Below are 13,833 nucleotides of genomic sequence, written 5' to 3'. Positions count from 1 at the left end.
ATCTCTCAGGCAGCATAAGACTCATTTATACTGGATGATAAAAGAGTTCATGTTATATTGTGAGAACAGATTGTCTGAGCAGATACTGATTCAAGAACTTCTATTCTCTAAGTAACAGTTTAATTATAATTTATTATTATCAATTCATTTTTGAACACCTATCCAATTTAGGGCCATGGTGGGGTTGGAGGCTATTATAGCTATCCTGGATCAAGAGGTGGGAAACACCCTGTACAGGTCAGCAGACTGTCAGAGGGCTAACACAGAGAGGCACACAACCATTCTGCTATTGTACAAATGTGTGAGGTGAAAGACTATCCATCCATCCATCCATCCATCCATCCATTCGCTTCCGCTTATCCTTTTCAGGGTCGCGGGGGGCGCTGGAGCCTATCCCAGCTGTCACATGGCGAGAGGCGGGGTACACCCTGGACAGGTCACCAGTCTGTCGCAGGGTTAACACACAGGGACAGACAACCATTTGCACTCACATTCACTCGCACATTTACACCTAGTGGCAATTTGGATTATCCAATTAACCTATCCCCACAAGCTGCATTCAATTCAATTCAATTCAATTTTATTTATATAGCGCCAAATCACAACATAAGTCGCCTCAAGGCGCTTCATAGATACAGAGAAAAACCCAACAATCATATGCATGTCTTTGGACGGTGGGAGAACAGTCCAAAGACATGACGGTCCTCCCACCTTCTTGCTGTGCGGCAACAGTGCTAACCACCGTGATCCACAATGTCACCAAAACTTTGGCATTACTCATCAAACTAAATGCAAGCATGTTACAAATCTGCCACAAATATACACGGACCAGTGTGATGATTGTTGCATTTAATGAGCCTGTTCTGTATATAATGAATGCTCCAAAAATCATTTATTAGTCACACTGCTGTCCTTTTGTTTGGTTAAACTATGATCCAATCCTTAAGAGAAGTCAGGCTGGGAAAAAGGGGGAAAAAAAGGTTATTTCGTCTTTTACTGAAACATATTGATCTGTATTGTTTTGCCTTTTCTCTTATTGATTACAGAGTGGAATTTGATACAGTCCGAAATGATACATCCTGGCACATGCTCCTGGAAACAGATATTAAAGGCCAATTCCTGGACTCAGTAATGAATATGAACAAAAATCATGTGACTTTGTTCATATCTGCTTTGTGGAAGTTTTACCGGGATTGTGTTGAATATGTTGAAAAGCGATCAGGCTTATAATATGATTATGATGTCTACATAAAAAAAGCAAGGTCATTTGCAAAGCAATATGATGTAGCTATTAAAAAGCTACATGAAGATAGGTTTTATTTCACGTAAAGGTGCAGACCTAGAGTTCTTTAGCTTCCTCAATGATATAAAACATTAGGGTTAATTTAGGCCTGCCTTTCATTTGCTGCATGAACAAGCTTGATGTGTTTCCCATTCATGTGGCTATTATGGCTCCATAGGCCATGCTACCTCTTCCACTTTTGTTGTATCTTTGGTTGGGGAAATAAGCATAAAACAGTGGGCCCATAAAATAACAAGCTCTCTGAACCATTCCGATAAAAAAGAGCACACATTTTGGCATGAATCATTTGAAATATGTTCATGCTTGACACAAAGTCAGCATAGAAATTAGCCACCTGGAAAAAAAACCTGTTTGCTATCTGCATTACAGACCTCCGTTCAGCTACAGTCAACAGCTGACCTAATCATCCTAAATATTCATCCACTTTTTGTTTGTGACTTTTTAATCCGGGATGCACATCTCTGAGCAGTACAAAGAGAAATTGTTCCAGTGAAAGATGTACAACGACTGTTCAAAAGAGAAACACAAAACAAGTTTGAGTAAGGTCAGAAAATCACAACTGTGTGTAAAAGAATTTTGTATTTTTTTCTTACTTACTAATGAAAAATAATGTTTAAATCCTCTTACGTCCACCACTACTGATGTACAGGGTGGGCCATTTATATGGATACACCGTAATAAAATGGGAATGGTTGGTGATATTAAAGTCCTGTTTGTGGCACATTAGTATATGTGAGGGGGCAAACTCCTCAAGATGGGTGGTGACCATGGTGGCCATTTAGAAGTCGGCCATCTTGGATACAACTTTTGTTTTTTCAATAGGAAGAGGGCCATGTGACACATCAAACTTATTGGTAATGTCACAAGAAAAACAATGGTGTGCTTGGTTTCAACGTAACTTTATTCTTTCATGAGTTATTTACAAGTTTCTCTTTGTTCACAGCCATTGACATGTCGAAGAGGTTAACACGTGAGGGGCAGATCGAAATTGTGTTGATATCTGGTGAACGCAGTAACCGGGTCATTGCAGCAGATTTCAATGCAAGACACCTTACGAGACCACACATCTCCCATGCTACAGTTAGCAAACTGCTTGCTAAGTCTCGTGAAACTGGTTCAGTGTTGGATTTGCCAAAATGTGGACGCACATATACTAATGTGCCACAAACAGGACTTTAATATCACCAACCATTCCCATGTTATTACGGTGTATCCATATAAATGGCCCACCCTTGAAGATCCTCATTTTTCCTCTCTTTTTCTTTGTTAAATTCAGGTGACAAATAGGACCTAGCAGGTACTGATGACAGAGTAGAAAATTGTTGAGCTCTTATATTATCTCAGAGAAAATGTTCAGGAGCCAGTCTGGAGCTGGTCATGGATTCAGACTTCAGGTAGATGGAATCAAACTGGATTTAGCCTCACAAATTAGCTCTTACGTGTGTTGTTTGCTAGTTGTTACCAAAGTGTCCAATAGATGTACTGGCTGAAGAGCTGATGAGCAAACTAACTATGTGCAAGCTGCTACAAGAATAAAAATGAGTGACAAGCATAGACCATACTGAGTAAAAGCTGCTAACTGTAGCAATGCATTACTGATGTAACTATGATCAGTAATCAGCTTGTAGCTTGTAACATTATGATGAGCCGTTTACTTAACCATGACGCTGTATTTGTCCTTGTTTTCTGAATATATGTTGCCACATTTGTTACTGTAATCAATTTAAATATCCTTTAAATTTATGTAGACACCTCTTACACCCAACTCAATTCAACTGAGTTCTATTTATATAGCACCGAATCACAACTACAGTTGCCTCAAGGTGCTTTAATATGGTAAGGTAAAGACCCCACAGTAATACAAAGAAAAGCCCAACAATCAGACATCAAACTATGAGCAAGCATTTGGTGACAGCTCGAAGGAAAAACTCCCTTTTTAACAGGAAGAAACTTCAGGCAAAACCAGCCTCAGGGAGGTGAGGCCATCTCCCATGACCAGATAAGGCTGAGGGCACACTCAGCAATAAACTAGTTTGAAAGTGAGTAGCAGGTATGCGGGAATTTAACAGCATTTAAAGATTATCCTAATCGTAGCCGCTGCTTGATAGCAACCCCAGATATTTAAGTTATTGTGTCATTGTTTCATGTTAATTTTTCATAAGGGGTCACAGTGCCATTTTAATTCCCAATTCCCAGCAGCTTGTCAGAAATGTTTTTGATTGTCTGCCATCAAGTTATTTTTAGCAGAATCCATGGAGGTGCTGTTTAATACAGCTCCGGCAACAACACAGTTTTTTGCAAAGCAGTTTTTGTCTTTGTTGAGCACGCATTAAATTGTGAATACAACTCAACAGGATTTGCACACAAATTAGATACATTTTTCTACACTGATACATAAATGTATCGAGGTAAACAAGCCTTAATAGACCCATGGGACACGCCTGTTTTTGTCCACTGAAATGTGCAGCTTATGTTATGACAATCTGAGCAGTCAAAGTAAGTAGGCCCAGATGCAGTGTTGCCAACTCCTCAGTAAGGAAAATCGCTATTGGTTGTCCTAAAAGTCGCTAGAAGTCGCTAAATGACGTCACCGCCTATAATTTGCATAATTGGTCATGCTAACGTAATTGTAACCTACGTTGTTGGAGAGAGAAATAACATCATGGAAGAGACATAAAGTGAGTAAAAAAATGTCCTAAATGCATTTAGAGTTTATTTAGAACTACAAATTACATTTCTTTTAGCAATTATTGTTTTTTTTTAATGTCACAATTCCAACCCTGCTCCTTTACCCAGGCTTGGACCGGCAAAAGTAACCCGAAAATGGCACTCTGGTGGAGTTACTTTGTGTGTGTGTGTGTGTGTGTGTTTATAAGTAGTTTTAAACCTTGTGATCCACAAAACAGCATAAGAGTAAAAGAAGAACTGACTGCATTACAGTCAGTGCGGGAGCGGTGGCTTCACTAATGCGCGATTCATTTGCAGTTTGGACGCATAGGTGTGCACATCTCCTGCCCTGATAGCAGCTGGGGGAGGACTATCCTCCACCCGTGAGCGCTTTGGAACGGGCGAGATGCCCACGGCAGCACCGCTGCTTGTTGAGAGTAAAAGCGATACGCACTTTCACGTCAAAAAGTCGTCATAAATAAGTCTCCAATAACACCAGAAAAAGTCGCCATATTTGTCGCTAGTCGCTTTTTAGAAAAAAAGTCACTAAGGGGGTCTGAAAACTCGACAAAGTCGCTAAGTTGGCAACACTGCCCAGATGTCATTGACTGTCACCGGATCAGCCCGGACCAGATATAGTTTACTATACTGAACACATGTTCCAGTCAACATCCAATCATATGTATATATACACCTAAATATAATAGTGTGAGTAATAAAAAAGTCATGGTGTCATTTTAATTCTCAGCAGTGAACCCTCTGTGCTAACACCATCGGCTACACAGTAAACATAACTCACTTCCCCAGCCTCCTCCTGCATTAGCATTTAGATTTAAGTGAAATCAGAATGTTTTTCCTGTATGTGTTCTTGCTCAGTCAGGTGTTGTGTACCTAGGGCTCTGCTGGGGGGTGGAGGGTTGTGAGCTTTGAGACTGTCTGTGTCACCTTATCTCACAGAGATTTGTTTCTGGGGCATTGGTGCAGAACCAAGCCACCAAATTCAAATTTTTGTTATCGTTGCAGTAAAACCACGATGCGAGAGTCCTGACTGAAGGGCAGTAATCTGATTGGCAGATTGAACTGGAAACACTGCTGATTCTTATTTCTATCTTATTTAGCAAAACAGAGTTGAAGACTTAGTAGCTTGTAACAACCCCAGTCCTTCTACTTGATGTGTAAGCACAGACTGGTAGACATGTAACATGAACTAAGCACTTATCTTTGGATTTAACCTTAACATTTTACTTTTGGGCAACCACCATTGGTTTGTTTGTTTGTTTGTTTTGTGTTGTCTGTTTTTAAGTCAAAAATGAAGATGCAGCTAACACTAGCAAACTTGATTTGCGAGCTACATCCATCAACTGTTCAAATGCTTAGTAACAGACTAATAAAAAAGTACAATTTTACTCACCAAAATATTAGCAAAGAGTTGTTGGACAGTCTGTTCCACACTAAAAGGCATATCATTTGGCAGAAAAATCCATTACCATGCTTTCAATAGGAAGAAGAGAAACCATGCATGTAGCTGCTAGCTAAAGCTGCTAGTGCTAGCACATTTATGACCAAGTTTTGACAAAATCCACATAGGTTAGTTTTTTGTTTTGTTTTTATTTTGTTGAAAAAAAAATCAGTTTGTGTTTCTTGTTCTAAGCTTAAAATCTGTCAATAATAAAGCTAACCTTAGGTCTTTATGGAATTCTGTTTGGTGTCGAATTAGCAATAGCACTAAATGAGATTTTCTTAACTAGGCAGCCATTTATTCAAAGGCTGATTATTTTACTGCTGCCAATTACGTAAAAGAAAAACAGGCAACAGCCAAAACTTGATACAAGCATGCTGCTGGGACACTAACAATGTGACAGTTTATTTCACTCATAAGGCTCAGTGGCATGAAGATTGACAGTGATGAAGTCTACTAATCAATCATGTGCAAGCTTCACACAGTTGAAGGGTGCTCCATGGGGAATAGGGTTGCCAACCGTCCCTTAAAAAACGGAATCGTCCCGTATTTAGAAACAAAAGTACACGTCCCGTATTGAGCTAATAAGGGACGCACTTTGTCCCATAATACAGTGAGAATCAAAAGTAGTCTATAAATGTTTATGGAATTAACGCTTTGTTTGAAACATAATTCCCAGCCCCTCTCCTGCTTTGTGACCAATGAGCTGACAGCACACTTATGACAATTCGAGTATGACAATTCAGATTACCGCTCATCTCATTGGTCGAGGAAAGGTCGCTTACGGAGAAAATACCAGAAGACAACAGATGACCACAACAAGAAGCATGACCAACAGGGAAACAAACGCCGACACTGCGGTGCAAGTCTCGGACGACAGTACACCTAAAGCTGGGCAGACACTGTGCGATTTTTTCAGTCACGTTATTCAGCTCCTGCTCAAACTGTACAATTGACTTGCAGGGGTTAGAAGTTGGTAGGTCACGATGCAGTCTCACACTATACGGCCCGATGCTCTGATGCGACCTGAGTGCTCACACTGTGTCTCCATAAAATGAAGGTTATAACAGAAATTCTGTCGCTCTCTCTCTCTGTCTTTCACTCACACAGACACACCACTACCATCAACTTTTCTAAATTGCTAATGAAAAACATTGATCAGGCAGCTGTGATTGAGCAGCAATGTAAATCCAACTATTTTCACGGTTGTTGTGGTCGTGATAATTTTGTGAGGCCACATCGAAAAGGCTCGGATGAGCTTTCCAAAGTTCTACAAGTTGTGCCTCCATCGCTTGTGTCCAGATCACACGCTGCACAGCTGTGCTGCTCCATCTTTTTCACCGACGTTTACGTGTTCGCGCGTGAGCAGTGTGAGCGGCTGCGGTGACACCCTCACGAGCGATTGATGATTGGGAGCTGGTCGTGAGGTGTTAATTGCTTCTCGTTACCCCACGTATGCTACACGATGCACGATGAAGGCCAAAATCGGGCCGATCACCAAATCGGTCGCACGACTCAAAAATCATCTCAAAATGGGCCAAAAATCGCACAGTGTAAGCCCAGCATTAGAGCAGCAATGTTTGTTCGCTCAGAGAAAGAAAAAAAGGCTGCAAAAGTACAGGGAGGAATGGGAAAAGGAAAACACCTGGCTGGGAAAATGCACGATAACACCTTTAAAGCGCACTGCACTGTGTGCCAGCGCACGTTTTCCATAGGCATGCTTCTAATGGTGGGCACATGAAGAACATGAGGGGCGTGAAAGCTCGGGGAACCCTTAACCAATTTCTTGTCCACCAGGCCACGGTAGAAGCAGATATGGTATGTAAACACTGGTTAAGGTTAATATGGGCATGTGCAGTGAATATCAGCGCTATGTGGCCAGAAGTGTGATAATATAATTTATTTTGTGTAATAAACAACTGCAAGGATAGATGAATACAACAAATAGATGACTAATACATAAAAGTAATACATAGATTAATAATGATGATGAGTTAAGATGCGTAATCATGGGAACAAGTGGGTTTACAAACAGGAGCAGCTGATTAGCATTAGAAAATCTGAAATAATACCTCAACTGAAGCCAATTGTACTAAATGCACTATATGTGCACTGTTACAAGAATGTTTTTCGTTCTATTGTTTTCTATTAATTTATATAATTTTAAGTTAAGCAGGACAGAGTTCTTTTAAAGAAAGATTTACTTATATTCTCAAAAGTTAAACATGACAGGCTTCTGTTTAAGAAAGAGACCTGTTTTACTGTGTTAATGTTGTCATTTTGAGCTAATGATAAATGACTAAATGATCATTTGTTTCCCATATGGTCATATCACAAAGAATATGCATCTGCTTAAATCAAATTCAAGTAAAATGGTTAAAAAATAATTTTACACACAAAAAAAAATGAGCTACAAAATTCACCACACTGGGAAGGGTGAAGACAACTGGGTTGCCCGGCCCTGGCCACGAGCAGTGTTGCCAACTCCTCAGTAAGGAAAATCGCTATTGGTTGTCCTAAAAGTCGCTAGAAGTCGCTAAATGACGTCATCGCCTAATTTGCATAATTATAATTGGTCATGCTAATCTAATTGTAACCTATGTTGTTGGAGAGAGAAATAACATCGTGGAAGAGACAGAAAGTGAGTAAAAAACGTCCTAAATGCATTTAGAGTTTATTTAGAACCCATCCATCCATCCATTCGCTTCCGCTTATCCTTTTCAGGGTCGCGGGGGGCGCTGGAGCCTATCCCAGCTGTCATAGGGGAGTTTATTTAGAACTACAAATTAAATTTCTTCTAGCAATTATTGTTTTTTTTTAATACCACAATTCCAACCCTGCTCCTTTACCTGGGCGTGGACCGGCAAAAGTGACCCGAAATAGGCACTCTGGTGGAGTTACTTTGTGTGTGTGTGTGTGTTTATAAGTAGTTTTAAACCTTGTGATCCACAAAACAGCATAAGAGTGAAAGAAGAACTGACTGCATTACAGCACCCGCTGCTTGTTGAGAGTAAAAGCGATACGCGCTTTCACGTCTTTTTATCGACTTTTTTTAGAAAAAAAGTCGCTAAGGGGTCTGAAAACTCGCTAAATATAGCGACAAAGTCGCTAAGTTGGCAACACTGGTCACGAGGTGTCCCTTATTTATTTTTCAGGGAGTTGGCAACCCTAATGGGGAATGATAAGAAAGAAATTATAGTTCTAAGATCAGCTGCATGTTTATTGCAGGGCCAGGACAACTTAAAGATATGCTCATGCCTAACATGAAATTCCTAGTAAATTAGTCAGTGTGACAAATCATTTTAAAAACAAATTTCTTTGTATGAAACTTCGTAAGTGTATGCATGTGAAGATGTTGGGCATCAAATATTGCCATTTTTTCTAGCTGTAGCTGTCATCACACATGCACAAGATGTCTTTTGGCACTGATACTATCTTTTGGTATATGGGCAGTGTTGGGCAAGTTACTTTGAAAAAGTAATTAATTATAGTTACTAGTAGTTACTTCTTCAAAAAAAGTTAGTTAGTAGTTAGTAACTGAGTTACAATATTCTAAAACTAATTAATTACTTGAAAAGTAACTATTGCGTTACTTTAAAAAAAATGTTTAACCCTCTGGGGTCCAGGGTATAATTGGCCATTTTTAACTACTTTTGATTTTCCCTCCACATTTTACCTTTAAAAACTATTTACTTTGCCTTGTTTGGTATCATTCTTTTCAGCACAACCTCACATATCTGAATTTACAGTTATGTTTTATTTTTGACATATTGATCTAAAATCAGACAAAAAACATAAAATCAGAGTAGAAAAAGTTATATATTTTTACTGTAACAACCACAAACATCTTTAATGAATCATATTTCATAACTTTAAATGCAAATATAAATTGTCAATTTTAAAATCCTATGCACAAGTTTTGCAAACAACAAAGTTATTTGCATCCATTTACCTTGATTTTTTTAAATAACCATTTAAAACTATTTACAGAACAATCAGCTGTTCTGCATTCAATAAGATGCCACACAAATTATTTGTGCCACTCCAAAAAAAATTATTTCTGTCCACTATAAAGCAGAACATCACAGCCTGATACCTGCAGGTCTGACAGCAGCAGGTGTATCACTCCTGTTTCTACCTGGAGACAGCAGTCACCTCATTGTTCTGACACACAAGGCAAGGCAAGTTTATTTATATAGCACAATTCAACAACAAGGTGATTCAAAGTGCTTTACAGAGACATTAAAAGACAAGAACAAATAAAAAGCATGATTTAAAATTGATTAAAAAAAACCCAGTAGATAAAATCAGAACAGTAGATAAAATCATTAGTTAAAATGTAAGTTTTGAAATTTAAGCTTAAAAGTGTGGATTTGGTGTTTTATTCAAATTCAGCTGAGAATAGGTGAGTCTTCAACCTGGATTTAAATAAACTGAGTGTTTCAGCTGATCTGAGGCTTTCTGGGAGTTTGTTCCACATATATGGAGCATAAAAGCTAAATGCAGCTTCTCCGTGTCTGGTTCTGACTCTGGGAACTGATAAAAAACCGGATCGACCTGAGGGATCTGAAAGGTTCATACTGGGTCAGAAGGTCACTGATGTATTTTGGTCCTAAACCATTCTGAGCTTTATAGACCAGCATCAGGACTTTAAAGTCTATCCTCTGACGGACAGGCAGCCAGTGTAAAGACCTCAGAGCTGGACTGATGTGGTCCACTTTTTTGGTCTTAGTGAGGACTCGAGCAGCAGAGTTCTGAATGAGCTGTAGTTGTCTGACTGATTTTTTTAGGTAGACCTGTAAAGATGCTGTTACAGTAATCGAGCCTACTAAAGATGAATGCATGGACTAGTTTTTCCAGGTCCTGTTGAGACATCAGATCTTTTATCCTTGAAATATTCTTGAGGTGATAGTAAGCTGATTTTGTTATTGTCTTAATGTGTTTTTCTAAGTTTAGGTCTGCATCCATCACTACACTCAAATTTCTCGCCTGGTTTGTGGTTTTTAGATGTATAGATTGAAGTTCTCTGGTGACCTGTAATCGTTTTTCTTTGGCACCAAAGACTATTACCTCAGTTTTGTTTTTGTTTAGCTGGAGAAAATTGTGGCACAACCAGTCATTGATTTCCTCAATGCATTTACCAAGAGCCTGTACACACTGAAAAAAAGGGACTGGCCATCTCTTGGATTTATGTAAGCATCTTGCATGTATTTAACACAATTGCCTCATGTTTTAAAGATAAATGTAACTATATAGTGTAAAAACTACATGATATGCAGAAAGGGTGTATTAAATTGTTTATATCATGTTCAGGTGAAGTAAGTCAATAAGATAGCAACGTTAAATCTCGTGAAACCACGCGTGATTTCATCTCGCGGGCTTTGGATCGTGGTTTAAAAAATGCATCCATCTCAGTCAAGTCGAGCAGCCAACTCTACGTTTTTTGGTATGTCTTGATTTTTTGAATTAATATTTACCATATTTCAGCCAAATGTAGTTAAACGTCTAAAGTGCCGCCATGTAACATGCTAAAAAAGAGCCGTTAGCTTATTTGCTGTTTTATCTGTTATCAAAGAATTGGCGCTTTTTCATTTGAATTTGTCTTTGGCACAAGAGCCGTAATATCACATTAAACCTAATTACGAGGCACTCATAACATAATTTGGTTTTCTGTGTGAATAGATTTGTCAACTGACTCTTCAGTTACATTGTGTATTTACTGCACCGTGGTGTTAGTGAGATTTTGGACATTGAACAGCTTTAGTTAATATCATCAGCGGTATTATGCTAGCTTACATCCCTACCCCTCCTGCCCTCACCTGCTGTCCTTTTGTTTTTGTTTTTGTTTTTGTTGATGCACATTGAGAGACCACATCTATTCTGCATTTCACCAGGAGTCAGCTGATGGATTGTGGGTTCAAGGTGTTATGGTAAGAAAGTATATTCTATTTTCGCTTAAGGTTTCTGTAACTTAATTATAATAGGTTTTTTATAATTATTAGGTGCATGCATACTCAAATAGACCACCCTATTAATACAACTGAGAAATCCAAAATCTGCCATAGGTTTAACTTATACCTGTATGTATTGTCAGAAAGGTGATTACTGGACTCACATTAATGCACACTTGAACTGAAATGAGGTTGTAACTTGTGGGTTCTTGGGTTGCAAATCAGAAATAAACATCTTTGGATTTTTTTAATCCCATAAGATCTGGAAACACAGTTTTTATTCAACAAAACATTACTGATTATTAACCAAGCACAGTGCCTGCTGTTATTTCAAAATAATTTTATGTCATTTCAGATGAAATGCAGCATTCCAGTGCATCCCAACCATGCCTTTACAGGTTTCTGACGGAGCTGAGTTTCTCTCTGACAGTCTGCTGAAAGTGTTTGCAAAGTGATCGGGGGAACAGGGCACAAAGCTAAAGGATGTAGCTGCCATGATGACAGTAAGAACTTTAAAATTCTTTAACTACAAAGTGTATATGTATTGCATTAGGTCAGTAAAAGATTTTTATGCTGCATCCATTGAAACAGTCAACTATTACCTGTGAGTACTGATTCCACCGAAAGGATGCCATAATTTTCGTCATGCATTTACTGGCCCACTGAGAGAAATTGATCTTTTTAAAAAAATAAATGTTCTGGAAACTATATATCCATAAAGTTGATGTCAAACAGGAACTTTTGATATTGCTTTGTAGATGCTGGTGTTGCATGTTGACTGGTTTAAGTTTTGGTCTGGGATCATTTTCTTCTGTGCTACTGAAAAGTTCACAAATATCTGTTTTCTTTGTTATAATACTTTAGGATGACATTAATGCTCAAAGGGAGTCTCATCAAAGTGCTCCGCATCTGTGTGAAAGACAATTGCAACATCTTGGTGCAGGAGTTCATGGTGAGTGTTTTATGAGTAGATTGTGGCTTTGCAACATTTTAAAATGCATTTAGTTATCCACTTGATCCTCATTGGACCAGTTAGGACCAGTAGTCCTCTTTAATAATTTGAAGTTCACATGAGGCCTGGTAGTGAACTCAGCCGCCGGCCCTTGAGGCCCCACCCCTGTATTAGGGGTCACATCAGTGTGAAAAAACTTTAAATTTGTCATTCTAGTGAACAAAGGAAAATCCCACCAATATTTACATTAGCTTTTGTTTGAAAAAAAAAAAGACCAACAGCTAACCAAATTGTGGGGCTGAAAGTCTAAATTCTAACATCTTCTGAGTGACAAAACCTGGATTTCTGATGGGCCGGTGTCTTTCTAAGAAAAACTAATGTAAAGCATTTGAAATTATGTTTTTCACCCTATCTTAGAAACTCTGTTAGACCATGAATGGCAGCATGGCAGGCCACTCTTTGGCTATAGCTATTTACTATGTTGCTTGCATTGGTTTAAATTACTCTAACATTAGAACTGGTAGATTCAAAAGAGATGAGTTTAAAAAGGAATCTTAAAGAAATGTTTTGTGTTTAACCAGGACTTGACTGAGGCCACTGCACAGATTGAGAAAACCACAATGAACATCTGTCTCCAGAGGATGCACCAGGCAATGACTTTTCTGACGTTGGCATCATCATCGAGGGTATAGTAGTTCTTCAAGATCTGGATAACGTGACCTTTGCAGTAGCCATGCTGTTTGGACCTTTTTTATTCCTTCAATATGAGTTACCCATCACAACTCTGCTACACTTTTGAGGTGATTCAAAGGGTGGTAATGGAGTTGGAAGCAACTCAGCTCTCAAGAAAAGCTCACAACTAAGACAAAACTGCTCCTGCAACGAAGCTCACTGTTATGCATGTGAGGTGACCAGCTCTAGGTGAGAAGACATTTAAATCTCACACTTGTTCTGCTGCATTTTTGAAGCTCAATTCCAGGAACAGATCGCAGGGTTCATTTTTATATACACTGCAACTGCCATGAGGACGAGCCGTTTTTTTTTTGTTATTGTTGTTTGTTTTTCCTTTTGCTCTGTACAAGTTCTCTGTCTGTTTGGCAGCATTTTTAAATTTCTCTTTGTATTTTTTCTTTCTTTTACTAGTGAAGAGATGTAGCATGAACAGTTATACAGTCTAAATATCCCATATGGGCCGTGTGAAATGGTATTTTCAGTTTCATTCAGTTGAAGTAAGGAACGTTGAATATTTCTAAGCTTGCTGTTTTGAACCAAGATGTCACAGTATGATCAGTGCCGTAATTTTTGACAGTCACTGTATCAATGTTATTTTTGCATCTCTTGAATAAAGGTTTTGACCTGCAAGTGCTAATTTCTTTAGTTATTGGGGTAAAATGGGTAATGTTAATAGGAAGGTGTTTGCCAATTCAGTAACCTAATTTAATGTTAATGGAAACTAACATTACCTCAAATTGTTTAGTTATAATTGTTGTTTAACTGAATC

General features: G+C 38.6%; 1 long non-coding RNA gene across 3 annotated transcripts; it reads left to right on the top strand.

Moving 5' to 3' along the window:
- Positions 1-10,581: 10,581 nt before the first annotated feature.
- LOC143414679 (uncharacterized) lies at positions 10,582-13,368 on the top strand. 3 transcript variants are annotated; one of them, XR_013095361.1, is made up of 6 exons: positions 10,582-10,621; positions 10,743-10,875; positions 11,324-11,359; positions 11,736-11,883; positions 12,245-12,332; positions 12,914-13,368. It is a non-coding gene; the product is annotated as an uncharacterized LOC143414679 (long non-coding RNA). The 3 variants fall into 3 exon arrangements; XR_013095360.1 differs by having other exon boundaries at positions 10,588-10,875; XR_013095359.1 differs by lacking the exons at positions 10,582-10,621; positions 10,743-10,875 and having other exon boundaries at positions 11,203-11,359.
- Positions 13,369-13,833: the final 465 nt, after the last annotated feature.

The sequence above is a fragment of the Maylandia zebra genome, linkage group LG22, assembly GCF_041146795.1.
Source record: "Maylandia zebra isolate NMK-2024a linkage group LG22, Mzebra_GT3a, whole genome shotgun sequence".
NCBI classification, from domain to species: Eukaryota; Metazoa; Chordata; class Actinopteri; order Cichliformes; family Cichlidae; genus Maylandia; species Maylandia zebra.
Note: the sequence above shows the minus strand (reverse complement) of the source record. Positions and strands in the feature narration are given on the sequence as shown.